General features: G+C 60.8%; 2 non-coding genes across 2 annotated transcripts; both read right to left on the bottom strand.

Moving 5' to 3' along the window:
• Positions 1 to 5,879: 5,879 nt before the first annotated feature.
• On the bottom strand, positions 5,880 to 5,998 carry LOC131870858 (5S ribosomal RNA). Its single transcript, XR_009369160.1, has one exon. It is a non-coding gene; the product is annotated as a 5S ribosomal RNA (ribosomal RNA).
• Positions 5,999 to 13,815: 7,817 nt separating this feature from the next.
• On the bottom strand, positions 13,816 to 13,934 carry LOC131870862 (5S ribosomal RNA). Its single transcript, XR_009369163.1, has one exon. It is a non-coding gene; the product is annotated as a 5S ribosomal RNA (ribosomal RNA).
• Between the last annotated feature and the right edge of the window lie 12,566 nt (positions 13,935 to 26,500).

Genomic DNA, 26,500 nt, shown 5'->3' with positions numbered 1-26,500 from the left:
AGGTGCGCAACGCTGGTGCGAACCTGGGAGCGCTCCGATGTGTGCTCCAAGGTGCGGCGTGCACGAAGTCGGAGCCCGGTTTGCCTCGGGTGCGCCCTGGTGGGCACCATGGTGCGCACCAAGGAGCGCTCCGAAGTGTGCTCCAAGGTGCGGCCTGCACGAAGTCGGAGCCCGGTTTGCCCCGGGTGTGCACCTCGGGTGGGCACCTTGGTGCGCATGCCTTGCCTGGGCTGCGCACCAGGGCGGGCTCAAGATGGCACCCGCGTTCCTTTTTTTTCACTATCTTTCAAAACGGAAATTTTAAAATCTCATTTTTTTTTGCCTTTTTCTGGAAATTAGTGAAGGCAGCGCATCAAAGGTGCGCACCTCGCTGCCCACCACGGTGCGCAACGCCGGTGGGCACCCGGGAGTGCTTCGAAGTGTGCTCCAAGGTGCTGCGTGCACGTTGTCGGAGCCCGGTTTGCCCCGGGTGCGCACCTCGCGTGCACCTTCGTCGGGGTGGGCACCTTGGCTTGGTTTGCCCCGGCTGCGCTCCGAAGCGGGGTTATTGGAGCGCCGCCTCTTTTTTTGTCGGAGCGTTTGGTGGGGTTTCTCGCATTGGCTCTTCCGAGGCCCGGTTGCCACCCTGGCGCGCACGAAGTCGGAAGTAGGGTTAATTGCCCGGGTGCGCACCTTTGCCAGGGTGGCACCTTACCTGGGCTGCGCACCAGGGCGGGCTCAAGATGGCACGCGCGTTCCGTTTTTTTCACTATCTTTCAAAACGGAAATTTTAAAATCTCCTTTTTTTTTTGCCTTTTCTGGAAATTAGTGAAGGCAGCGCATCAAAGGTGCGCACCTCGCTGCCCACCTTGGTGTGCTCTGAGGTGCGCACCCGGGAGCGCTACGAAGTGTGCTCCAAGGTGCGGCGTGCACGTTGTCGGAGCCCGGTTTGCCCCGGGTGCGCACCTCGCCTGCACCTTGGCCGGGGTGGGCACCTTGGCTGGGTTTGCCCAGGGTGCGCTCCGAAGCGGGGTTACTGGAGCGCCCCCTCTTTTTTTGTCAGAGAGTTTGGTGGGGTTTCTCGCATTGGCTCTTCCCAGGCCCGGTTGTTGGGTGCGCTCCCACCCTGGCGCGCGCGAAGTTGGAAGTTGGGTTAATTGCCCGGGCGCGCACCTTCGCCAGGGTGGGCACCTTGGTGCGCAAACCTTGGTTGGGCTGCGCACCAGGGCGGGCTCAAGATGGCACCAGCATTCCCTTTTTCTCACTATCTTTCAAAACGGAAATTTTAAAATCTCGTTTTTTTTTTGCCTTTTATGGAAATTAGTGAAGGCATCGCATCAAAGGTGCGCACCTCGCTGCCCACCTTGGTGTGCTCCGAGGTGCCCACCACGGTGCGCAACGCCGGTGCGAACCCGGGAGCGCCCCGATGTGTGCTCCAAGGTGCGGCGTGCACGAAGTCGGACCCCGGTTTGCCCCGGGTGCGCACCTCGCGTGCACCTTGGTGCGCACACCTTGGCTGGGTTGCGCGGCCTGGTGGGCACCATGGTGCGCACCAAGGAGCGCTCCGAAGTGTGCTCCAAGGTGCGGCGTGCACGAAGTCGGAGCCCGGTTTGCCCCGGGTGCGCACCTTCGCCGCGGTGGGCACCATGGCGTGCACGAAGTCGGAGCCCGGTTTGCCCCGGGTGCGCACCTCGCGTGCACCTTCGCCGGGGTGGGCACCTCGGCTGGGTTGCGCGCCCTGGTGCGCACCAAGGAGCGCTCTGAAGTGTGCTCCAAGGTGCGGCGTGCACGAAGTCGGAGCCCGGTTTGCCCCGGGTGTGCACCTCGCGTGCACCTTCGCTGCGGTGGGCACCTTGGCTGGGTTGCGCGCCTTGGTGGGCACCATGCAGTGCACGAAGTCGGAGCCCGGTTTGCCCCGGGCGCGCACCTCCGCCAGGGTGGGCACCTTGGTGCGCACAACTTGCCTGGGCTGCGCACCAGGAAGGGCTCAAGATGGCACCCGCGTTCCGTTTTTTTCACTATCTTTCAGAACGGAAATTTTAAAATATCGTTTTTTTTTGCCTTTTCTGGAAATTAGTGAAGGCAGCGCATCAAAGGTGCGCAACGCTGGTGCGAACCTGGGAGCGCTCCGATGTGTGCTCCAAGGTGCGGCGTGCACGAAGTCGGACCCCGGTTTGCCCCGGGTGCGCACCTCGCGTGCACCTTGGTGCGCACACCTTGGCTGGGTTGCGCGCCCTGGTGGGCACCATGGTGCGCACCAAGGAGCGCTCCGAAGTGTGCTCCAAGGTGCGGCGTGCACGAAGTCGGAGCCCGGTTTGCCCCGGGTGCGCACCTCGCGTGCACCTTCGCCGCGGTGGGCACCATGGCGTGCACGAAGTCGGAGCCCGGTTTGCCCCGGGTGCGCACCTCGCGTGCACCTTCGCCGGGGTGGGCACCTTAGTGTGCAGACCTTGGCTGGGTTGCGCGCCCTGGTGGGCACCATGGTGCGCACCAAGGAGCGCTCCGAAGTGTGCTCCAAGGTGCGGCCTGCACGAAGTCGGAGCCCGGTTTGCCCCGGGTGTGCACCTCGGGTGGGCACCTTGGTGCGCATGCCTTGCCTGGGCTGCGCACCAGGGCGGGCTCAAGATGGCACCCGCGTTCCTTTTTTTTCACTATCTTTCAAAACGGAAATTTTAAAATCTCATTTTTTTTTGCCTTTTTCTGGAAATTAGTGAAGGCAGCGCATCAAAGGTGCGCACCTCGCTGCCCACCACGGTGCGCAACGCCGGTGGGCACCCGGGAGTGCTTCGAAGTGTGCTCCAAGGTGCTGCGTGCACGTTGTCGGAGCCCGGTTTGCCCCGGGTGCGCACCTCGCGTGCACCTTCGTCGGGGTGGGCACCTTGGCTGGGTTTGCCCCGGCTGCGCTCCGAAGCGGGGTTATTGGAGCGCCGCCTCTTTTTTTGTCGGAGCGTTTGGTGGGGTTTCTCGCATTGGCTCTTCCGAGGCCCGGTTGCCACCCTGGCGCGCACGAAGTCGGAAGTAGGGTTAATTGCCCGGGTGCGCACCTTTGCCAGGGTGGGCACCTTACCTGGGCTGCGCACCAGGGCGGGCTCAAGATGGCACGCGCGTTCCGTTTTTTTCACTATCTTTCAAAACGGAAATTTTAAAATCTCCTTTTTTTTTTGCCTTTTCTGGAAATTAGTGAAGGCAGCGCATCAAAGGTGCGCACCTCGCTGCCCACCTTGGTGTGCTCTGAGGTGCGCACCCGGGAGCGCTACGAAGTGTGCTCCAAGGTGCGGCGTGCACGTTGTCGGAGCCCGGTTTGCCCCGGGTGCGCACCTCGCCTGCACCTTGGCCGGGGTGGGCACCTTGGCTGGGTTTGCCCAGGGTGCGCTCCGAAGCGGGGTTACTGGAGCGCCCCCTCTTTTTTTGTCAGAGCGTTTGGTGGGGTTTCTCGCATTGGCTCTTCCCAGGCCCGGTTGTTGGGTGCGCTCCCACCCTGGCGCGCGCGAAGTTGGAAGTTGGGTTAATTGCCCGGGCGCGCACCTTCGCCAGGGTGGGCACCTTGGTGCGCACACCTTGGCTGGGCTGCGCACCAGGGCGGGCTCAAGATGGCACCAGCATTCCCTTTTTCTCACTATCTTTCAAAACGGAAATTTTAAAATCTCGTTTTTTTTTTGCCTTTTATGGAAATTAGTGAAGGCATCGCATCAAAGGTGCGCACCTCGCTGCCCACCTTGGTGTGCTCCGAGGTGCCCACCACGGTGCGCAACGCCGGTGCGAACCCGGGAGCGCCCCGATGTGTGCTCCAAGGTGCGGCGTGCACGAAGTCGGACCCCGGTTTGCCCCGGGTGCGCACCTCGCGTGCACCTTGGTGCGCACACCTTGGCTGGGTTGCGCGGCCTGGTGGGCACCATGGTGCGCACCAAGGAGCGCTCCGAAGTGTGCTCCAAGGTGCGGCGTGCACGAAGTCGGAGCCCGGTTTGCCCCGGGTACGCACCTCGCGTGCACCTTCGCCGGGGTGGGCACCTCGGCTGGGTTGCGCGCCCTGGTGCGCACCAAGGAGCGCTCCGAAGTGTGCTCCAAGGTGCGGCGTGCACGAAGTCGGAGCCCGGTTTGCCCCGGGTGCGCACCTTCGCCGCGGTGCGCACCATGGCGTGCACGAAGTCGGAGCCCGGTTTGCCCCGGGTGCGCACCTCGCGTGCACCTTCGGCGGGGTTGCGCGCCCTGGTGGGCACCATGGTGCGCACCAAGGAGCGCTCCGAAGTGTGCTCCAAGGTGCGGCGTGCACGAAGTCGGAGCCCGGTTTGCCCCGGGTGCGCACCTCGCGTGCACCTTCGGCGGGGTTGCGCGCCCTGGTGGGCACCATGGTGCGCACCAAGGAGCGCTCCGAAGTGTGCTCCAAGGTGCGGCGTGCACGAAGTCGGAGCCCGGTTTGCCCCGGGTGCGCACCTCGCGTGCACCTTCGCCGCGGTGGGCACCATGGCGTGCACGAAGTCGGAGCCCGGTTTGCCCCGGGTGCGCACCTCGCGTGCACCTTCGCCGGGGTGGGCACCTCGGCTGGGTTGCGCGCCCTGGTGCGCACCAAGGAGCGCTCCGAAGTGTGCTCCAAGGTGCGGCGTGCACGAAGTCGGAGCCCGGTTTGCCCCGGGTGCGCACCTCGCGTGCACCTTCGCCAGGGTGGGCACCTCGGTGCGCACACCTTCTCAATGTTTTCTTGCCTTTTCTGGAAATTGGTGAAGGCAGCGCATCAAAGGTGCGCACCTCGGTGTGCTCCGAGGTGCGAACCCGAGAGCGCTCCGAGGTGCCCACGAAGTCGAAAGTCGGGTTAATTGCATTGTTTTCCCCGGGTGCGCTCCGAGGTGCGCAACATCGGCGCGCACCAAGGAGGGCTCCGAAGTGTGCTCCAAGGTGCGCACGATGGCGTGCACCTCTGGTGCGCACGATTCGGAGCTCGGTTTGACCGGGGTGCGCACACCTTGGCTGGGTTGCGCACCTTTTGTGCGCTCCAAGGTGCGCACGAAGTCGGAGCTCGGTTTGCCCCGGGTGCGCACCTTCGCCAGGGTGCGCACCTTGATGCGCACGCCTTGGCTGGGCTGCGCACCTTGGTGGGCGCCATGGTGCGCACCTTTCGTGCGCTCCAAGGTGCGCACGAAGTCGGAGCTCGGTTTGCCCCGGGTGCGCACCTTGGTGGGCGCCATGGTGCACTCCGAGGTGCCCAAGATTGGTGCGCACCAAGGAGCGCTTCGAAGTGCGCTCCAAGGTGCGCGCGAAGTCGAAAGTTGGGTTAATTGTCCGGTTTGCCTCGGGTGCGCACCTTGCGTGCACCTTCGCCAGGGTGGGCGCCTTGGTGCGCACACCTTGGCTGGGCTGCGCACACCTTGGCACCCGCGTTTCCTTCATTTTAAATTTTTTTTTTTTACAATCTCTCAAGTGGGAAATTCTATAATCTCAACTTTTTTTGCCTTTTCAGGAAACTTTTGAATGGAGCGCATCATTGGTGCGCTCCGAAGTGTGCTCCAAAGCTCTCTCCAGCTGCGTGCACCTGCCCCGGCCGCGCACCCGGCCCCGCCCAGCTTCGCTCACCTGTCCCGGGCGTCTGGTGCGGAACCTTAGAGTAAGAAACATCACCGTGCACCTTGGCCAACGTGCGCGACTCGACCGAGCGCGCACTGGCCGAGGTGCACACCGATTTCACCTGGGTGCGCGCGCAGCACCTCGGGCGCACCGGGGTGCGCGCACAACGCCCGGGTTGCACCGTGGCCTGTGTGCTCGGGGTGCCTCGGGTGCGCGCTCGGTGTCGCCCCCGCGCGCGCGGTAGTGCGGGCAGCGCACCCCGGCCCGGCCCGGCCCCGACGAGAACGCAAACGGGCAAAAGGTTTATTCAAATAGCATTGCGACGCCCGGCGAAAAACTAAAAAAGGGTGCAACACCGGGACTTCCCGGGAGGTCACCCATCCCAGTACTACTCCGGCCCAAGCGCGCTTAACTGCGGAGTTCTGATGGGATCCGGTGCACTAACGCTGGTATGATCGCACCCGTTATGAGCTTGTCGCAGTGTGTACTTAGCAAACCGCGACCCACGTGCGAATCCACCCCGGCCACCCACCCCCGTCGAGGTGCACACCCTCCCTCGCGAAGTGCGCCCCGTTCGCCAAGTGTGAGCCCTGCCCGGGTGCGCGCACCTTGCTAGGGCGTCGGGTGTGCACCCGGCCCGGCCTACGTGCGTGCACCTGGAGGGGGCGTCGTGTGCGTGCAGTGTCCCGTCTGCAACGCGGTGCCCACACACCACCTCGGGCGCAACGACCTGCGCTCACATGTGGGCCGAGTGCACCTTGGTGCATGTTCGGGGCGCCTCGGGTGCACGCTCGATCTTGCCCCGGTGCACCAAGGCGCTCGGTTTGCCCCGGGTGCGCACTTGGTGCAAGGTGGGCACCCAAAATAGGGATCAAGCACCAAAACACAAGTTTCGGGATGCAAAATGGGACCCAAGGACCACAAATGCGTTCCAAGACCCATGATGGGTCCACGAGAACAAAAATGTGTTCCGAGACTTAATAAACAAATATTGGGTTTTAGGAGAAGAAACATGCTCTGATGCCCAAAACGAGAATCGACCCCGAAAAGGCCACAGGCCAAAAGTGGGATGCGAGACAAAAAAAAATGGGACCCGAGGACCAAAATTGGGTTCCCAGGTCGAAGACAGGGCAACCGGACAAGAAACGACCTCTAAGGCTCGAAATGAGTCCCGACGACTAAAACTTGACAAGAAGCACCCATCAGGCACCCAACTCGACACCCATGGGATGCCGACCCACCCGGGCTTCCACCTAGCACACCTTGGCACCCACCCACCCTCGCACCCAACCTCGCACCCAACTTAGCACCTTTGAACCCACATTGGCACTCACCCTGACCCTGGCACCTTGGAACCCACATTGGCACTCACCTTGACCCTGGCACCCACCTTTGCACTCACCTTGGGACCCACCCTGGCTCCCACCTCGGCACCCACCCAGACACCCACCTTGGTTCCTTGGCACCCACCTTGGATCCTTGGCACCCACCCCGACACCCACCTTGGCACGCAACTTGGCTACTTGCCACCCACCTTGGCTCCTTGACGCCCACCCCGACAACCACCCCGTGACCTACCCTGGCTAGGGTTGGTGCACACCCACCCTGGTGCCCACCTTGGCACCCACCCTATGACCCACCTTGGCACGCACCTTAGTACCCACCCCGTTACCCACCCTAGGACCCACCCCGTGACCCACCTTGGCCAGGGTGGGTGCCTTGGTGCGCACAACTTGCCTGGGCTGCACACCAGGGCGGGCTCAAGATGGCACCCGCGTTCCGTTTTTTTCACTATCTTTCAAAACGGAAATTTTAAAATCTCATTTTTTTCTTTTTTTTGCCTTTTCTGGAAATTAGTGAAGGCAGCGCATCAAAGGTGCGCAATGCTGGTGCGAACCCGGGAGCGCTCCGATGTGTGCTCCAAGGTGCGGCGTGCACGAAGTCCGAGCCCGGTTTGCCCCGGGTGCGCACCTCGCGTGCACCTTCGCCGGGGTGAGCACCTTGGCTGGGTTGCGCGCCCTGGTGCGTACCAAGGAGCGCTCTGAAGTGTGCTCCAAGGTGCGGCGTGCACGAAGTCGGAGCCCGGTTTGCCCCGGGTGTGCACCTCGGGTGCGCACCTCGCGTGCACCTTCGCTGCGGTGGGCACCTTGGCTGGGTTGCGCGCCTTGGTGGGCACCATGCAGTGCACGAAGTCGGAGCCCGGTTTGCCCCGGGCGCGCACCTCCGCCAGGGTGGGCACCTTGGTGCGCACAACTTGCCTGGGCTGCGCATCAGGAAGGGCTCAAGATGGCACCCGCGTTCCGTTTTTTTCACTATCTTTCAGAACGGAAATTTTAAAATATCGTTTTTTTTTGCCTTTTCTGGAAATTAGTGAAGGCAGCGCATCAAAGGTGCGCAACGCTGGTGCGAACCTGGGAGCGCTCCGATGTGTGCTCCAAGGTGCGGCGTGCACGAAGTCGGAGCCCGGTTTGCCTCGGGTGCGCCCTGGTGGGCACCATGGTGCGCACCAAGGAGCGCTCCGAAGTGTGCTCCAAGGTGCGGCCTGCACGAAGTCGGAGCCCGGTTTGCCCCGGGTGTGCACCTCGGGTGGGCACCTTGGTGCGCATGCCTTGCCTGGGCTGCGCACCAGGGCGGGCTCAAGATGGCACCCGCGTTCCTTTTTTTTCACTATCTTTCAAAACGGAAATTTTAAAATCTCATTTTTTTTTGCCTTTTTCTGGAAATTAGTGAAGGCAGCGCATCAAAGGTGCGCACCTCGCTGCCCACCACGGTGCGCAACGCCGGTGGGCACCCGGGAGTGCTTCGAAGTGTGCTCCAAGGTGCTGCGTGCACGTTGTCGGAGCCCGGTTTGCCCCGGGTGCGCACCTCGCGTGCACCTTCGTCGGGGTGGGCACCTTGGCTTGGTTTGCCCCGGCTGCGCTCCGAAGCGGGGTTATTGGAGCGCCGCCTCTTTTTTTGTCGGAGCGTTTGGTGGGGTTTCTCGCATTGGCTCTTCCGAGGCCCGGTTGCCACCCTGGCGCGCACGAAGTCGGAAGTAGGGTTAATTGCCCGGGTGCGCACCTTTGCCAGGGTGGCACCTTACCTGGGCTGCGCACCAGGGCGGGCTCAAGATGGCACGCGCGTTCCGTTTTTTTCACTATCTTTCAAAACGGAAATTTTAAAATCTCCTTTTTTTTTTGCCTTTTCTGGAAATTAGTGAAGGCAGCGCATCAAAGGTGCGCACCTCGCTGCCCACCTTGGTGTGCTCTGAGGTGCGCACCCGGGAGCGCTACGAAGTGTGCTCCAAGGTGCGGCGTGCACGTTGTCGGAGCCCGGTTTGCCCCGGGTGCGCACCTCGCCTGCACCTTGGCCGGGGTGGGCACCTTGGCTGGGTTTGCCCAGGGTGCGCTCCGAAGCGGGGTTACTGGAGCGCCCCCTCTTTTTTTGTCAGAGAGTTTGGTGGGGTTTCTCGCATTGGCTCTTCCCAGGCCCGGTTGTTGGGTGCGCTCCCACCCTGGCGCGCGCGAAGTTGGAAGTTGGGTTAATTGCCCGGGCGCGCACCTTCGCCAGGGTGGGCACCTTGGTGCGCAAACCTTGGTTGGGCTGCGCACCAGGGCGGGCTCAAGATGGCACCAGCATTCCCTTTTTCTCACTATCTTTCAAAACGGAAATTTTAAAATCTCGTTTTTTTTTTGCCTTTTATGGAAATTAGTGAAGGCATCGCATCAAAGGTGCGCACCTCGCTGCCCACCTTGGTGTGCTCCGAGGTGCCCACCACGGTGCGCAACGCCGGTGCGAACCCGGGAGCGCCCCGATGTGTGCTCCAAGGTGCGGCGTGCACGAAGTCGGACCCCGGTTTGCCCCGGGTGCGCACCTCGCGTGCACCTTGGTGCGCACACCTTGGCTGGGTTGCGCGGCCTGGTGGGCACCATGGTGCGCACCAAGGAGCGCTCCGAAGTGTGCTCCAAGGTGCGGCGTGCACGAAGTCGGAGCCCGGTTTGCCCCGGGTGCGCACCTTCGCCGCGGTGGGCACCATGGCGTGCACGAAGTCGGAGCCCGGTTTGCCCCGGGTGCGCACCTCGCGTGCACCTTCGCCGGGGTGGGCACCTCGGCTGGGTTGCGCGCCCTGGTGCGCACCAAGGAGCGCTCTGAAGTGTGCTCCAAGGTGCGGCGTGCACGAAGTCGGAGCCCGGTTTGCCCCGGGTGTGCACCTCGCGTGCGCACCTCGCGTGCACCTTCGCTGCGGTGGGCACCTTGGCTGGGTTGCGCGCCTTGGTGGGCACCATGCAGTGCACGAAGTCGGAGCCCGGATTGCCCCGGGCGCGCACCTCCGCCAGGGTGGGCACCTTGGTGCGCACAACTTGCCTGGGGTGCGCACCAGGAAGGGCTCAAGATGGCACCCGCGTTCCGTTTTTTTCACTATCTTTCAGAACGGAAATTTTAAAATCTCGTTTTTTTTTGCCTTTTCTGGAAATTAGTGAAGGCAGCGCATCAAAGGTGCGCAACGCTGGTGCGAACCTGGGAGCGCTCCGATGTGTGCTCCAAGGTGCGGCGTGCACGAAGTCGGACCCCGGTTTGCCCTGGGTGCGCACCTCGCGTGCACCTTGGTGCGCACACCTTGGCTGGGTTGCGCGCCCTGGTGGGCACCATGGTGCGCACCAAGGAGCGCTCCGAAGTGTGCTCCAAGGTGCGGCGTGCACGAAGTCGGAGCCCGGTTTGCCCCGGGTGCGCACCTCGCGTGCACCTTCGCCGCGGTGGGCACCATGGCGTGCACGAAGTCGGAGCCCGGTTTGCCCCGGGTGCGCACCTCGCGTGCACCTTCGCCGGGGTGGGCACCTTGGTGTGCAGACCTTGGCTGGGTTGCGCGCCCTGGTGGGCACCATGGTGCGCACCAAGGAGCGCTCCGAAGTGTGCTCCAAGGTGCGGCCTGCACGAAGTCGGAGCCCGGTTTGCCCCGGGTGTGCACCTCGGGTGGGCACCTTGGTGCGCATGCCTTGCCTGGGCTGCGCACCAGGGCGGGCTCAAGATGGCACCCGCGTTCCTTTTTTTTCACTATCTTTCAAAATGGAAATTTTAAAATCTCATTTTTTTTTGCCTTTTTCTGGAAATTAGTGAAGGCAGCGCATCAAAGGTGCGCACCTCGCTGCCCACCACGGTGCGCAACGCCGGTGGGCACCCGGGAGTGCTTCGAAGTGTGCTCCAAGGTGCTGCGTGCACGTTGTCGGAGCCCGGTTTGCCCCGGGTGCGCACCTCGCGTGCACCTTCGTCGGGGTGGGCACCTTGGCTGGGTTTGCCCCGGCTGCGCTCCGAAGCGGGGTTATTGGAGCGCCGCCTCTTTTTTTGTCGGAGCGTTTGGTGGGGTTTCTCGCATTGGCTCTTCCGAGGCCCGGTTGCCACCCTGGCGCGCACGAAGTCGGAAGTAGGGTTAATTGCCCGGGTGCGCACCTTTGCCAGGGTGGGCACCTTACCTGGGCTGCGCACCAGGGCGGGCTCAAGATGGCACGCGCGTTCCGTTTTTTTCACTATCTTTCAAAACGGAAATTTTAAAATCTCCTTTTTTTTTTGCCTTTTCTGGAAATTAGTGAAGGCAGCGCATCAAAGGTGCGCACCTCGCTGCCCACCTTGGTGTGCTCTGAGGTGCGCACCCGGGAGCGCTACGAAGTGTGCTCCAAGGTGCGGCGTGCACGTTGTCGGAGCCCGGTTTGCCCCGGGTGCGCACCTCGCCTGCACCTTGGCCGGGGTGGGCACCTTGGCTGGGTTTGCCCAGGGTGCGCTCCGAAGCGGGGTTACTGGAGCGCCCCCTCTTTTTTTGTCAGAGCGTTTGGTGGGGTTTCTCGCATTGGCTCTTCCCAGGCCCGGTTGTTGGGTGCGCTCCCACCCTGGCGCGCGCGAAGTTGGAAGTTGGGTTAATTGCCCGGGCGCGCACCTTCGCCAGGGTGGGCACCTTGGTGCGCACACCTTGGCTGGGCTGCGCACCAGGGCGGGCTCAAGATGGCACCAGCATTCCCTTTTTCTCACTATCTTTCAAAACGGAAATTTTAAAATCTCGTTTTTTTTTTGCCTTTTATGGAAATTAGTGAAGGCATCGCATCAAAGGTGCGCACCTCGCTGCCCACCTTGGTGTGCTCCGAGGTGCCCACCACGGTGCGCAACGCCGGTGCGAACCCGGGAGCGCCCCGATGTGTGCTCCAAGGTGCGGCGTGCACGAAGTCGGACCCCGGTTTGCCCCGGGTGCGCACCTCGCGTGCACCTTGGTGCGCACACCTTGGCTGGGTTGCGCGGCCTGGTGGGCACCATGGTGCGCACCAAGGAGCGCTCCGAAGTGTGCTCCAAGGTGCGGCGTGCACGAAGTCGGAGCCCGGTTTGCCCCGGGTACGCACCTCGCGTGCACCTTCGCCGGGGTGGGCACCTCGGCTGGGTTGCGCGCCCTGGTGCGCACCAAGGAGCGCTCCGAAGTGTGCTCCAAGGTGCGGCGTGCACGAAGTCGGAGCCCGGTTTGCCCCGGGTGCGCACCTTCGCCGCGGTGCGCACCATGGCGTGCACGAAGTCGGAGCCCGGTTTGCCCCGGGTGCGCACCTCGCGTGCACCTTCGGCGGGGTTGCGCGCCCTGGTGGGCACCATGGTGCGCACCAAGGAGCGCTCCGAAGTGTGCTCCAAGGTGCGGCGTGCACGAAGTCGGAGCCCAGTTTGCCCCGGGTGCGCACCTCGCGTGCACCTTCGGCGGGGTTGCGCGCCCTGGTGGGCACCATGGTGCGCACCAAGGAGCGCTCCGAAGTGTGCTCCAAGGTGCGGCGTGCACGAAGTCGGAGCCCGGTTTGCCCCGGGTGCGCACCTCGCGTGCACCTTCGCCGCGGTGGGCACCATGGCGTGCACGAAGTCGGAGCCCGGTTTGCCCCGGGTGCGCACCTCGCGTGCACCTTCGCCGGGGTGGGCACCTCGGCTGGGTTGCGCGCCCTGGTGCGCACCAAGGAGCGCTCCGAAGTGTGCTCCAAGGTGCGGCGTGCACGAAGTCGGAGCCCGGTTTGCCCCGGGTGCGCACCTCGCGTGCACCTTCGCCAGGGTGGGCACCTCGGTGCGCACACCTTCTCAATGTTTTCTTGCCTTTTCTGGAAATTGGTGAAGGCAGCGCATCAAAGGTGCGCACCTCGGTGTGCTCCGAGGTGCGAACCCGAGAGCGCTCCGAGGTGCCCACGAAGTCGAAAGTCGGGTTAATTGCATTGTTTTCCCCGGGTGCGCTCCGAGGTGCGCAACATCGGCGCGCACCAAGGAGGGCTCCGAAGTGTGCTCCAAGGTGCGCACGATGGCGTGCACCTCTGGTGCGCACGATTCGGAGCTCGGTTTGACCGGGGTGCGCACACCTTGGCTGGGTTGCGCACCTTTTGTGCGCTCCAAGGTGCGCACGAAGTCGGAGCTCGGTTTGCCCCGGGTGCGCACCTTCGCCAGGGTGCGCACCTTGATGCGCATGCCTTGGCTGGGCTGCGCACCTTGGTGGGCGCCATGGTGCGCACCTTTCGTGCGCTCCAAGGTGCGCACGAAGTCGGAGCTCGGTTTGCCCCGGGTGCGCACCTTGGTGGGCGCCATGGTGCACTCCGAGGTGCCCAAGATTGGTGCGCACCAAGGAGCGCTTCGAAGTGCGCTCCAAGGTGCGCGCGAAGTCGAAAGTTGGGTTAATTGTCCGGTTTGCCTCGGGTGCGCACCTTGCGTGCACCTTCGCCAGGGTGGGCGCCTTGGTGCGCACACCTTGGCTGGGCTGCGCACACCTTGGCACCCGCGTTTCCTTCATTTTAAATTTTTTTTTTTTACAATCTCTCAAGTGGGAAATTCTATAATCTCAACTTTTTTTGCCTTTTCAGGAAACTTTTGAATGGAGCGCATCATTGGTGCGCTCCGAAGTGTGCTCCAAAGCTCTCTCCAGCTGCGTGCACCTGCCCCGGCCGCGCACCCGGCCCCGCCCAGCTTCGCTCACCTGTCCCGGGCGTCTGGTGCGGAACCTTAGAGTAAGAAACATCACCGTGCACCTTGGCCAACGTGCGCGACTCGACCGAGCGCGCACTGGCCGAGGTGCACACCGATTTCACCTGGGTGCGCGCGCAGCACCTCGGGCGCACCGGGGTGCGCGCACAACGCCCGGGTTGCACCGTGGCCTGTGTGCTCGGGGTGCCTCGGGTGCGCGCTCGGTGTCGCCCCCGCGCGCGCGGTAGTGCGGGCAGCGCACCCCGGCCCGGCCCGGCCCCGACGAGAACGCAAACGGGCAAAAGGTTTATTCAAATAGCATTGCGACGCCCGGCGAAAAACTAAAAAAGGGTGCAACACCGGGACTTCCCGGGAGGTCACCCATCCCAGTACTACTCCGGCCCAAGCGCGCTTAACTGCGGAGTTCTGATGGGATCCGGTGCACTAATGCTGGTATGATCGCACCCGTTATGAGCTTGTCGCAGTGTGTACTTAGCAAACCGCGACCCACGTGCGAATCCACCCCGGCCACCCACCCCCGTCGAGGTGCACACCCTCCCTCGCGAAGTGCGCCCCGTTCGCCAAGTGTGAGCCCTGCCCGGGTGCGCGCACCTTGCTAGGGCGTCGGGTGTGCACCCGGCCCGGCCTACGTGCGTGCACCTGGAGGGGGCGTCGTGTGCGTGCAGTGTCCCGTCTGCAACGCGGTGCCCACACACCACCTCGGGCGCAACGACCTGCGCTCACATGTGGGCCGAGTGCACCTTGGTGCATGTTCGGGGCGCCTCGGGTGCACGCTCGATCTTGCCCCGGTGCACCAAGGCGCTCGGTTTGCCCCGGGTGCGCACTTGGTGCAAGGTGGGCACCCAAAATAGGGATCAAGCACCAAAACACAAGTTTCGGGATGCAAAATGGGACCCAAGGACCACAAATGCGTTCCAAGACCCATGATGGGTCCACGAGAACAAAAATGTGTTCCGAGACTTAATAAACAAATATTGGGTTTTAGGAGAAGAAACATGCTCTGATGCCCAAAACGAGAATCGACCCCGAAAAGGCCACAGGCCAAAAGTGGGATGCGAGACAAAAAAAAATGGGACCCGAGGACCAAAATTGGGTTCCCAGGTCGAAGACAGGGCAACCGGACAAGAAACGACCTCTAAGGCTCGAAATGAGTCCCGACGACTAAAACTTGACAAGAAGCACCCATCAGGCACCCAACTCGACACCCATGGGATGCCGACCCACCCGGGCTTCCACCTAGCACACCTTGGCACCCACCCACCCTCGCACCCAACCTCGCACCCAACTTAGCACCTTTGAACCCACATTGGCACTCACCCTGACCCTGGCACCTTGGAACCCACATTGGCACTCACCTTGACCCTGGCACCCACCTTTGCACTCACCTTGGGACCCACCCTGGCTCCCACCTCGGCACCCACCCAGACACCCACCTTGGTTCCTTGGCACCCACCTTGGATCCTTGGCACCCACCCCGACACCCACCTTGGCACGCAACTTGGCTACTTGCCACCCACCTTGGCTCCTTGACGCCCACCCCGACAACCACCCCGTGACCTACCCTGGCTAGGGTTGGTGCACACCCACCCTGGTGCCCACCTTGGCACCCACCCTATGACCCACCTTGGCACGCACCTTAGTACCCACCCCGTTACCCACCCTAGGACCCACCCCGTGACCCACCTTGGCCAGGGTGGGTGCACCCACCCTGGTGCCCACCTTGGCACCCACCCATCCTAGCACCCAGCCTGTGACCGGGCTTGGAACCCAACCTTGCACCCGCACCCGTCTTGGCCAGTGTGGGTGCGCACCCATCCTGGCACCCACGTTGTGACACACCCTTTAACCCACGCACCCTAGCACCCACGTTGGCACCCACCTTGGAACCCAACCTAGCAACTTGGCACCCACCCCGTGACCCACCTTGGCATCCACCATAGCAGTCGCCGACTTGGCACCCACCTCGGCACCCACCTTGACACTTGTGGACCCACCTTGCCACTCACCCTAGCATCGACCCATCCTAGCACCCACCCTGGCACCTTTGCACCCTAGCACTCACCCATCCTAGCACCTAACCTGTGACCCACCTTGACACTCACCCTCGCACCCACCTTGGAACCCAACCTAGCACCCACCCACCCTGACACCAACCCTAGCACCTACCCACCCTTGCACCCACCCTGTGACCCATCTTGGCACCCACCCATCCTACCACTCAACCTATCACCCACCTTCTCACCCACCTTGGCATCCACCTTAGCACCCACCCACACTGGCACCTTGGCACCCACCTCGGGCAAGGTGGGTGCACACCCACCCTGGCACCCAATTTAGAACCCACCGAGCATGTTACCCACCTTGGCACCCACATTGCAGCCCACCCTAGTACCCACCCTATGACCCACATTGGCATCCACACCCTAGCACCCAGGCACCTCGACACCCGCCTTGACACCCACCCTAGCACTGAACCTGTGACCCACCTTGGAACTCACCCTAGAACCCACCCACCCTGTGAACCACCTTGGCATCCACCTTAGCACCCACCCACCTTGGCACCCACTCTAGCACTCACCCATCCTAACACCCAACTTGTTACCCACCTTGGCACCCGCCCTCGCGTCCACCTTGAAACCCACCCTAGCACCCACCCACGCAGGAGCCCACCTTGGCACCCAACCTAACACCCACGCATCCTGGCACCCAACTTGTGACCCACCTTGGAACCCACCCTAGTACCCACCTTTGAACCCACTATATCACCAACCCACCTTGGCACCCACCCTATGACCCTCTTTGGAATCCACCCTAGCACGCACCCACCCTGGCACCCACCATGGAGCGCACCCTAGCACCCACCCACCTCGGCACGCACCTCAACACCCACCTTGGTGTGCGCACTGCGCCAACCTCTCAAAGACCCTATGTGGTGCGCTCCAAAGTGTACACCTTTGGTGCGCTCCAAGGTGCGCACCTTTGGTGCACACCGAGGTGCACACCAAAGTGTGCACCGAGGTGAGCACCAAAGTGCACTCCAGGGTGCACACCAAGGCGTGCACCTTTGGTGCGGTCAATGCAAACGAATTCGGAAGTTGGGGTCGATGTCCTAATCGCTGCTGCAGACTACACGTATGAGAATCGGACAAATAGCTTTATATAGGGGAGGTGTTGCGTTTGATGGGTCGACTCCCCTGGTTGTGTGCACTGCACCAACTTCAAAGACCCTGTCTTGTTTAAGAAGTCAAAAGTTGGGGTGGATGTCCTAATCATTGCTGCAGTCTACGCATGTATGAGAATCAGACAAATAGCTTATATAGGGGAGGTGTTGCATTCGGTGGGTTGACTCCCCTGGTTGTGCGCACTGCGCCAACCTCAAAGACCCCGCATAGCAGAAGAAGTCGGAAGTCGGATTTTGGTGAGCACCAAGGCGTGCACCTTTGGTGCGGTCAACGCAGACGAATTCAGAAGTTGGGGTGGATGTCCTAATCGTTGTTGCAGGCTACACATGTATGAGAATCAGACAAATAGCTTATATAGGGGAGGTGTTGGGTTTGATGGGTCAACTCCCTTGGTTGTGCGCATTACGCCAACCTCAAAGACCTTGTTTTCGTTAAGAAGTCAAAAGTTGGGGTCAATGTCCTAATGGCTCCTGCAGGCTACACATGTATGAGAATCGGACAAATAGCTTATATAGGGGAGGTGTTGGGTTTGATGGGTCGACTCCCCTGGTTGTGCGCATTACGTCAACCTCAAAGACCTTGTTTTCGTTAAGAAGTCAAAAGTTGGGGTCGATGTCCTAATTGCTCCTGTAGACTACACATGTATGAGAATCAGACAAATAGCTTATATAGGGGAGGTGTTGGGTTTGATGGGTTGACTCCCCTAGTTGTTCGCATTACACCAACCTCAAAGACCTTGTTTTCGTTTAGAAGCCGAAAGTTGGGGTCGATGTCCTAATTGCTCCTGCAGGCTACGCATGTATGAGAATCAGACAAATAGCTTATATAGGGGAGGTGTTGGGTTTGATGGGTCGACTCCCCTGGTTGTGCGCATTGCGCCAACCTCAAAGACCCTGCATTGCGGATGAAGTCGAAAGTCAGAGTTTGGTGTGCTACAAGGTGTGGTCGAAGGTGCTCACCTAGGTGTGCACCTTTGGAGCACAGGAAAAGTGCCCTCCAAAAGTGCGCACCTTTGGAGTGCACAAAAGTGCCCTCCAAAAGTGCGCACCTTTGGAGCGCAGAAAAGTGCCCTCCAAAAAGTGCCCTCCAAAAGTGCGCACCTTTGGAGCGCAGAAAAGTGCCCTCCAAAAAGTGCCCTCCAAAAGTGCGCACCTTTGGAGCGCAGAAAAGTGCCCTCCAAAAAGTGCCCTCCAAAAGTGCGCACCTTTGGAGCGCAGAAAAGTGCCCTCCAAAAGTGCGCACCTTTGGAGCGCAGAAAAGTGCCCTCCAAAAAGTGCCCTCCAAAAGTGCGCACCTTTGGAGCGCAGAAAAGTGCCCTCCAAAAAGTGCCCTCCAAAAGTGCGCACCTTTGGAGCGCAGAAAAGTGCCCTCCAAAAAGTGCCCTCCAAAAGTGCGCACCTTTGGAGCGCAGAAAAGTGCCCTCCAAAAAGTGCCCTCCAAAAGTGCGCACCTTTGGAGCGCAGAAAAGTGCCCTCCAAAAAGTGCCCTCCAAAAGTGCGCACCTTTGGAGCGCAGAAAAGTGCCCTCCAAAAGTGCGCACCTTTGGAGCGCACAAAAGTGCCCTCCAAAAGTGCGCACTTTTGGTGCGCACCAAGGCGCTGGTTCGGTCGTTGCAGGCGAGTTCGGAAGTTGGGGTCGATGTCCTGAGCGGAGGTGCAAACTACACAGGTGTCGGAATCGGACAAATAGCTTATATAGGGGAGGTGTATGCTTCGATGGGTCGACTCCCCAGGTTGAGCGCACCGCGCCAACCTCAAAGACCCTACGGTATGGATGAAGTCGGAAGTTGGGTCCGATGACCAATTCGATTAGTAGGTATGCTCATGAGGTCGGAATTTGGGTCCGATGACCTGCCATGTGCAGGAAGGCGAATGTTGACACTGTGCGTTGCAAGGTGCACACCAAGGCGCTGGTGCGGTCTTTTTAGTCGAGTTCGGAAGTTGGGGTCGATGTCCTGATCGGAGGTGCAAGCTACACAGGTGTGGGAATCGGACAAATAGCTTATATAGGGGAGGTGTATGCTTCGTTGGGTCGACTCCCCGGGTTGAGCGCACCGCGCCAACCTCAAAGACCCTACGGTATGGATGAAGTCGGAAGTTGGGTCCGATGACCGATTCGATATGTAGGCATACTCGCGAGGTCGGAATTTGGGTCCGATGACCTGCCACGTGCAGGAAGGCGAATGTTGGCACTGTGCGTTGCAAGGTGCGCACCAAGGCGCTGGTTCGGTCGTTGGAGGCGAGTTCGGAAGTTGGGGTCGATGTCTTGATCGGAGGTGCAAACTACACAGGTGTGGGAATCGGACAAATAGCTTATATAGGGGAGGTGTATGCTTCGTTGGGTCGACTCCCCGGGTTGAGCGCACCGCGCCAACCTCAAAGACCCTACGGTATGGATGAAGTCGGAAGTTGGGTCCGATGACCGATTCGATATGTAGGCATACTCGCGAGGTCGGAATTTGGGTCCGATGACCTGCCATGTGCAGGAAGGCGAATGTTGGGACTGTGCGTCGCAAGGTGCGCACCAAGGCGCTGGTGCCGTCGTTGCAGTCGAGTTCGGAAGTTGGGGTCGATGTCCTGGTCAGAGGTGCAAACTACACAGGTGTGGGAATCGGACAAATAGCTTATATAGGGGAGGTGTATGCTTCGATGGGTCGACTCCCTGGGTTGAGCGCACCGCGCCAACCTCAAAGACCCTACAGTATGGATGAAGTCGGAAGTTGGGTCCGATGACCGATTCGATACGTAGGCATATTGGCGAGGTCTGAATTTGTGTCCGATGACCTGCCATGCGCAGGAAGGCGGAATTTGGGTCCGATGACCGAGTTGATGGCGTGCCATGCGCAGAAAGGCGGAATTTGGGTCCGATGACCGAGTTGATGTTGATGGCCCGCCATGCACAGGAAGGCGGAATTTGGGTCCGATGACCGATTTGAAGGCGTGCCATACGCAAAAAGGCGGAGTTTGGGTCCGATGACCGAGTTGATATTGATGGCCCGCCATGCGCAGGAAGGCGGAATTTGGGTCCGATGACCTGACATACGCATGGAGTCCGACTCGGGGGCCGATGTTCGATTCGATGACTTGCATTGTGGGTAAAGTCGGAAGTTGTGGTCTTTGACCCGATTCGATGACCAGACTTCGGCTGCTTGAGAATCGGACAAATAACTTATATAGGGGAGGTAGTGTTCTCGAGCATCCTCCCCCCGTGCCCGTTTATGTCGATTGATGCTGGTGCTCGACTGGTTGGAGCGCTCGGATGCAAAAATCTTGCACCAGGATTTATCGATTGTGATGGACACGGCAAGTCTCCTGATTGCTATGCAGGAGCTCATCGTGAATCTCTATGCGGCCTTGGTATGGACTCGACCTGCGGAATGGTTCGGCAATGGTAGTCGCTCCAACACGTCCTTGCAATGGCCACAGAGGTGATTCGACTAGAGCTCCAGTCTAGCTTTTGGGTTGCTTGGCGGACTGGTATAGCCGCGATCGAGTTCCGGCCATGAACGTTTTAGATAGCTCTTGGGCTTTCTGGGACGGAAGTCGGAAGTTTGGGCTGTTGTCCGATTTGATGACCATTCTTCGGATGTGTGAGAATCGGACAAATAACTTATATAGGGGACTGTGTTGTCTCACGCAGCCCCCTCCGTGCCCCTCTATCTCGACCGATGTTGGTGCTTGAAAGGGTTGGGATCGCTCGGATTTATAAACGTGCACCACCATTTGTCGAGTGTGAGGGACGCGGCAGGTCTCCTAAATGCTATGCGGGCGCTCTCTGAGAATCTCTATCCGGCCTCGACACAGACTAGTCTTGCTGAATGGTTTGGCACTGGTAGTCGATCCAACACGTCGTTGTTGTGGCCGCCTAGGCGATTCGATTCGAGCCCCCGTCTAGCTTTTGGGTTGCTTGGCGGATTTTGCCCTATCCGCAAGTGAGCTCGGTCCCTAAACGTTCGAGAAACCCGATTGCTATGCGCCGACTCTCTTTCTTGCGAGCCTCCATCTAGCTTTTGGGTCTCTACGGAACGGAAGTCGGAATCTGGGACCGTTGTTTGATTCGACGAGGCAGACTACGGTTGTGCGAGAATCGGACAAATAACTTATATAGGGGAGGTGTTGACTGGAGCATTCTCCCCCGTGCCCCTCTAACTCGACCAATGCTGGCGCTCGAACGGTGGTAGCGCTCGGATTTTCATTGAGCGCCAGCATTGGTCGATTTAGAGGGGCATGCGAGATTCCCGAATGCTATGCGAGGGCTCTAACGGAAATGTCTATTGGTTTCGGTATGGATGCAATTGCGAGTGGTTCGGCAAAGGTAGTCGTTCCGATGCGTCCATGTCGTGGCCAAATCGATAATTCGATTTGAGCCCTCGTATAGCATTTGGGTCTCTCGATGTGATTCCGCATTCCAGTCCCTTTGGGCACTGCTTGAGCCGCATCCCAGGGGGTTCCCTTCCCAATAATCTGCCTCGCAACCCGATTGCTATGCGGTGAGGCTCCTCGGCCGCCTCGGAACTATCTGTGTATCAGACGCATCGCGGGATAAGGGGTTGGCAACGGTAGTCGCCCCAAGCGCGTCCGATGCTTGGACCATTCCGAGGCGGCCCTGAAGCCTCTTCCGTCTAGCCGTTGGGTCCTTCTCGCCGCATCCCTCGCCTCGCACCCCGATTGCTATGCGGTGAGGCTCCTCGGCCGCCTCGGAACTATCTGTGTATCGGACGCGTCGCGGGATAAGGGGTTGTCACTGGTAGTCGCCCCAAGCGCGTCCGATGCTTGGACCATTCCGAGGCGGCCCTGAAGCCTCTTCCGTCTAGCCGTTGGGTCCTTCTCGCCGCATCCCTCGCCTCGCACCCCGATTGCTATGCGGTGAGGCTCCTCGGCCGCCTCGGAACTATCTGTGTATCGGACGCGTCGCGGGATAAGGGGTTGTCATTGGTAGTCGCCCCAAGCGCGTCCGATGCTTGGACCATTCCGAGGCGGCCCTGAAGCCTCTTCCGTCTAGCCGTTGGGTCCTTCTCGCCGCATCCCTCGCCTCGCACCCCGATTGCTATGCGGTGAGGCTCCTCGGCCGCCTCGGAACTATCTGTGTATCGGACGCGTCGCGGGATAAGGGGTTGTCACTGGTAGTCGCCCCAAGCGCGTCCGATGCTTGGACCATTCCGAGGCGGCCCTGAAGCCTCTTCCGTCTAGCCGTTGGGTCCTTCTCGCCGCATCCCTCGCCTCGCACCCCGATTGCTATGCGGTGAGGCTCCTCGGCCGCCTCGGAACTATCTGTGTATCGGACGCGTCGCGGGATAAGGGGTTGTCACTGGTAGTCGCCCCAAGCGCGTTCGATGCTTGGACCATTCCGAGGCGGCCCTGAAGCCTCTTCCGTCTAGCCGTTGGGTCCTTCTCGCCGCATCCCTCGCCTCGCACCCCGATTGCTATGCGGTGAGGCTCCTCGGCCGCCTTGGAACTATCTGTGTATCGGACGCGTCGCGGGATAAGGGGTTGTCACTGGTAGTCGCCCCAAGCGCGTCCGATGCTTAGACCATTCCGAGGCGGACCCGAAGCCTCTTCCGTCTAGCCGTTGGGTCCTTCTCGCCGCATCCTTCGCCTCGCACCCCGATTGCTATGCGGTGAGGCTCCTCGGCCGCCTCGGAACTATCTGTGTATCGGACGCGTCGCGGGATAAGGGGTTGTCACTGGTAGTCGCCCCAAGCGCGTCCGATGCTTGGACCATTCCGAGGCGGACCCGAAGCCTCTTCCGTCTAGCCGTTGGGTCCTTCTCGCCGCATCCCTCGCCTCGCACCCCGATTGCTATGCGGTGAGGCTCCTCGGCCGCCTTGGAACTATCTGTGTATCGGACGCGTCGCGGGATAAGGGGTTGTCACTGGTAGTCGCCCCAAGCGCGTCCTATGCTTGGACCATTCCGAGGCGGACCCGAAGCCTCTTCCGTCTAGCCGTTGGGTCCTTCTCGCCGCATCCCTCGCCTCGCACCCCGATTGCTATGCGGTGAGGCTCCTCGGCCGCCTTGGAACTATCTGTGTATCGGACGCGTCGCGGGATAAGGGGTTGTCACTGGTAGTCGCCCCAAGCGCGTCCGATGCTTGGACCATTCCGAGGCGGACCCGAAGCCTCTTCCGTCTAGCCGTTGGGTCCTTCTCGCCGCATCCCTCGCCTCGCACCCCGATTGCTATGCGGTGAGGCTCCTCGGCCGCCTTGGAACTATCTGTGTATCGGACGCGTCGCGGGATAAGGGGTTGTCACTGGTAGTCGCCCCAAGCGCGTCCGATGCTTGGACCATTCCGAGGCGGCCCCGAAGCCTCTTCCGTGTAGCCGTTGGGTCCTTCTCGCCGCATCCCTCGCCTCGCACCCCGATTGCTATGCGGTGAGGCTCCTCGGCCGCCTTGGAACTATCTGTGTATCGGACGCGTCGCGGGATAAGGGGTTGTCACTGGTAGTCGCCCCAAGCGCGTCCGATGCTTGGACCATTCCGAGGCGGCCCCGAAGCCTCTTCCGTGTAGCCGTTGGGTCCTTCTCGCCGCATCCCTCGCCTCGCACCCCGATTGCTATGCGGTGAGGCTCCTCGGCCGCCTTGGAACTATCTGTGTATCGGACGCGTCGCGGGATAAGGGGTTGTCACTGGTAGTCGCCCCAAGCGCGTCCGATGCTTGGACCATTCCGAGGCGGACCTGAAGCCTCTTCCCTCTAGCCGTTGGGGCTTTCTCGCCGCATCCCTCGCCTCGCACCCTGATTGCTATGCTGTGAGGCTCCTCGGCCGCCTTGGAACTATCTGTGTATCGGACGCATCGCGGGATAAGGGGTTGGCAGTGGTAGTCGCCCCAAGCGCATCCGATGCTTGGACCATTCCGAGGCGGCCCTGCAGCCTCTTCCGTCTAGCCGTTGGGGCCATCTCGCCGCATCCCCCACCTCGCACCACGATTGCTATGCGGTGAGGCTCCTTGGCCGCCTCGGAACTATCTGTGTATCGGACGCATCGCGGGATAAGGGGTTGTCACTGGTAGTCGCCCCAAGCGCGTCCGATGCTTGGACTATTCCGAGGCGGCCCTGCAGCCTCTTCCGTCTAGCCGTTGGGGCCATCTCGCTGCATCCCCCACCTCCTCGGCCGCCTCGGAACTATCTGTGTATCGGACGCATCGCGGGATAAGGGGTTGGCAGTGGTAGTCGCCCCAAGCGCGTCCGATGCTTGGACTATTCCGAGGCAGCCCTGCAGCCTCTTCCGTCTAGCCTTTGGGGCCATCTCGCCGCATCCCTCGCCTCGCACCCCGATTGCTATGCGGTGAGGCTCCTCGGCCGCCTGGGAACTATCTTCGTATCGGACGCATCGCGGGATAAGGGGTTGTCACTGGTAGTCGCCCCAAGCGCGTCCGATGCTTGGACTATTCCGAGGCGGCCCTGTGGCCTCTTCCGTCTAGCCGTTGGGGCCATCTCGCCGCATCCCCCACCTCGCACCCCGATTGCTATGCGGTGAGGCTCTTCGGCCGCCTTGGAACTATCTTCGTATCGGACGCATTGCGGGATAAGGGGTTGTCACTGGTAGTGGCCCCAAGCGCGTCCGATGCTTGGACTATTCCGAGGCGGCCCTGCAGCCTCTTCCGTCTAGCCGTTGGGGCCATCTCGCCGCATCCCCCACCTCGCACCCCGATTGCTATGCGGTGAGGCTCCTCGGCCGCCTTGGAACTATCTTCGTATCGGACGCATCGCGGGATAAGGGGTTGTCACTGGTAGTCGCCCCAAGCGCGTCCGATGCTTGGACTATTCCGACGCGGCCCTGTGGCCTCTTCCGTCTAGCCGTTGGGGCCATCTCGCCGCATCCCCCACCTCGCACCCCGATTGCTATGCGGTGAGGCTCCTCGGCCGCCTTGGAACCATCTTCGTATCGGACGCATCGCGGGATAGGGGGCTGTCACTGGTAGTCGCCCCAAGCGTGTCCGATGCTTGGACCATTCCTAGGCGGCCCTGAAGCCTCTTCCGTCTAGCCGTTGGGGCCTTCCCGCCCCATCCCTCGCCTCGCACCCCCGATTGCTATGCGGTGAGGCTCCTCGGCCGCCTTGGAACCATCTGTGTATCGGACGCATCGCGGGATAAGGGGTTGGCACTGGCAGTCGCCCCAAGCGCGTCCGATGCTTGGACCATTCCGAGGTGGCCCTGAAGCCTCTTCCGTCTAGCCGTTGGGGCCTTCCCGCCCCATCCCTCGCCTCGCACCCCGATTGATATGCGGTGAGGCTCCTCGGCCGCCTTGGAACTATCTGTGTATCGGACGCATCGCGGGATAAGGGGTTGGCACTGGTAGTCGTCCCAATCGCATCCGATGCTTGGACCATTCCGAGGCGGCCCTGCAGCCTCTTCCGTTTAGCCGTCGGGGCCTTCCCGCCGCATCCCTCGCCTCGCATCCCGATTCCTATGCGGTGAGTCTTCTCGGCCGCCGCGGAACTATACCTGTTATTGCTACTGCATCCTTCGGCTGGTAACCTCCTCTGCCGCCTTGGAACGTTCTCTTTGTCGGACGCGTCGCGGGATAAGGGGTTGGCACTGGTAGTCGCCCCAAGCGCGCCCGATGCATAGACCGCTCCGAGTCGACCTTGCTTTCAGCCTCTCACATGCATAGACCTCTCTGAGTCGACCCTGCAGCCTCTCACGTTTAGCCTTTGGAATCTCGCCTCACAACATGATTGCTATCCTTGATGCATCCCTTGCCTCGAGCCCTGATTGCTTTCTTGGCTGCATCCCTCCTCTCCTCACAGCCCGGTTGTCATCACTGCTTCATCCGTCGCTTCATGCATTCTGGCTGCTGGGCCCTTCCCACCGCACACCTCGATTGCTATCTCTTCTGCATCACACACCCCGATTGCTATCTCTGCTACATCCCTCGGCTCTCACTTCTGCATCCTTCGCCTCACACCTCGATTGCTATCAATGCTGCATCCGTAACCTCACACCCCGATTGCTATGCGGGGAGGCTCCTTGGCCGCCTTGGAAATTTCTGTGTGTCGGACGCACCGCGGGATAAGGGGTTGGCACTGGTAGTCGCCCCAAGTGCGCCCGATTCTTAGACCGCTTCGAGGTGACCTCGTAGCCTCTTTCGTCCAGGCTTCCTGCCTTCAACGCCCTTTTTACACCTCGATTGCTATGCGCGGGCTCGTTGGCGTCTATCACCTCTCTGCGAAGAGTGGCACGATGATTGTTGGGGTAAATCGTAGCAGTCCGATCTCTGGCCTTGGGCCATTGTGAGGGCTGATCGATTTCCTGTGCGCATCTCGTGTTCGCCCAGTAACAGACTCGACGACTTGTAATCGGTCTTGTTCCCGATTGTTCCTGGAGGTAGTCTTCGGAACTCTTGGATTTGACCTGTCACTCGAACTGTCCTCTTCCGAGGATGCTTGTGTGTGTGTGCTTGTGCCATTTCCTTGGCGGTATTAACGAGATATTAAAGAGCGGAGTGAGCGCCTCGCCCAGCTATGTTTGGGGCTCTCACTCCCTTACCCGGTGTGCGACCGCTTTGCACGTAGGTTGCGGAGCATCGCGACTCTTTCGATGTTTGGCGGTTGTCTTCCGGTGATGCGTTGGTCCCGAAGTGCACGTTACTAGCATTTCTGCCATTGTTCTCGATCTTTGGCACGTTCCTTCGTTGCAATTGGATATATATCTCCGTTTATACGCGCAGGCTTCTCCCGCCTATTCAGCGCTGTCCCACTCTCAGCACTCTCGTGGTCTCCTTGGCTTCTCTCTCCCGTGAGCGAGCTCTCTTCTCGAGTCTTTTCCATGTCCCATGGAGGTTGCCTTGCGAAATTCGGGCACACAAACGTGACCGGATAAGAGCGGAATTGC

This window comes from Cryptomeria japonica, unplaced genomic scaffold, assembly GCF_030272615.1.
Source record: "Cryptomeria japonica unplaced genomic scaffold, Sugi_1.0 HiC_scaffold_354, whole genome shotgun sequence".
Taxonomy (NCBI): domain Eukaryota; kingdom Viridiplantae; phylum Streptophyta; class Pinopsida; order Cupressales; family Cupressaceae; genus Cryptomeria; species Cryptomeria japonica.
Note: the sequence above shows the minus strand (reverse complement) of the source record. Positions and strands in the feature narration are given on the sequence as shown.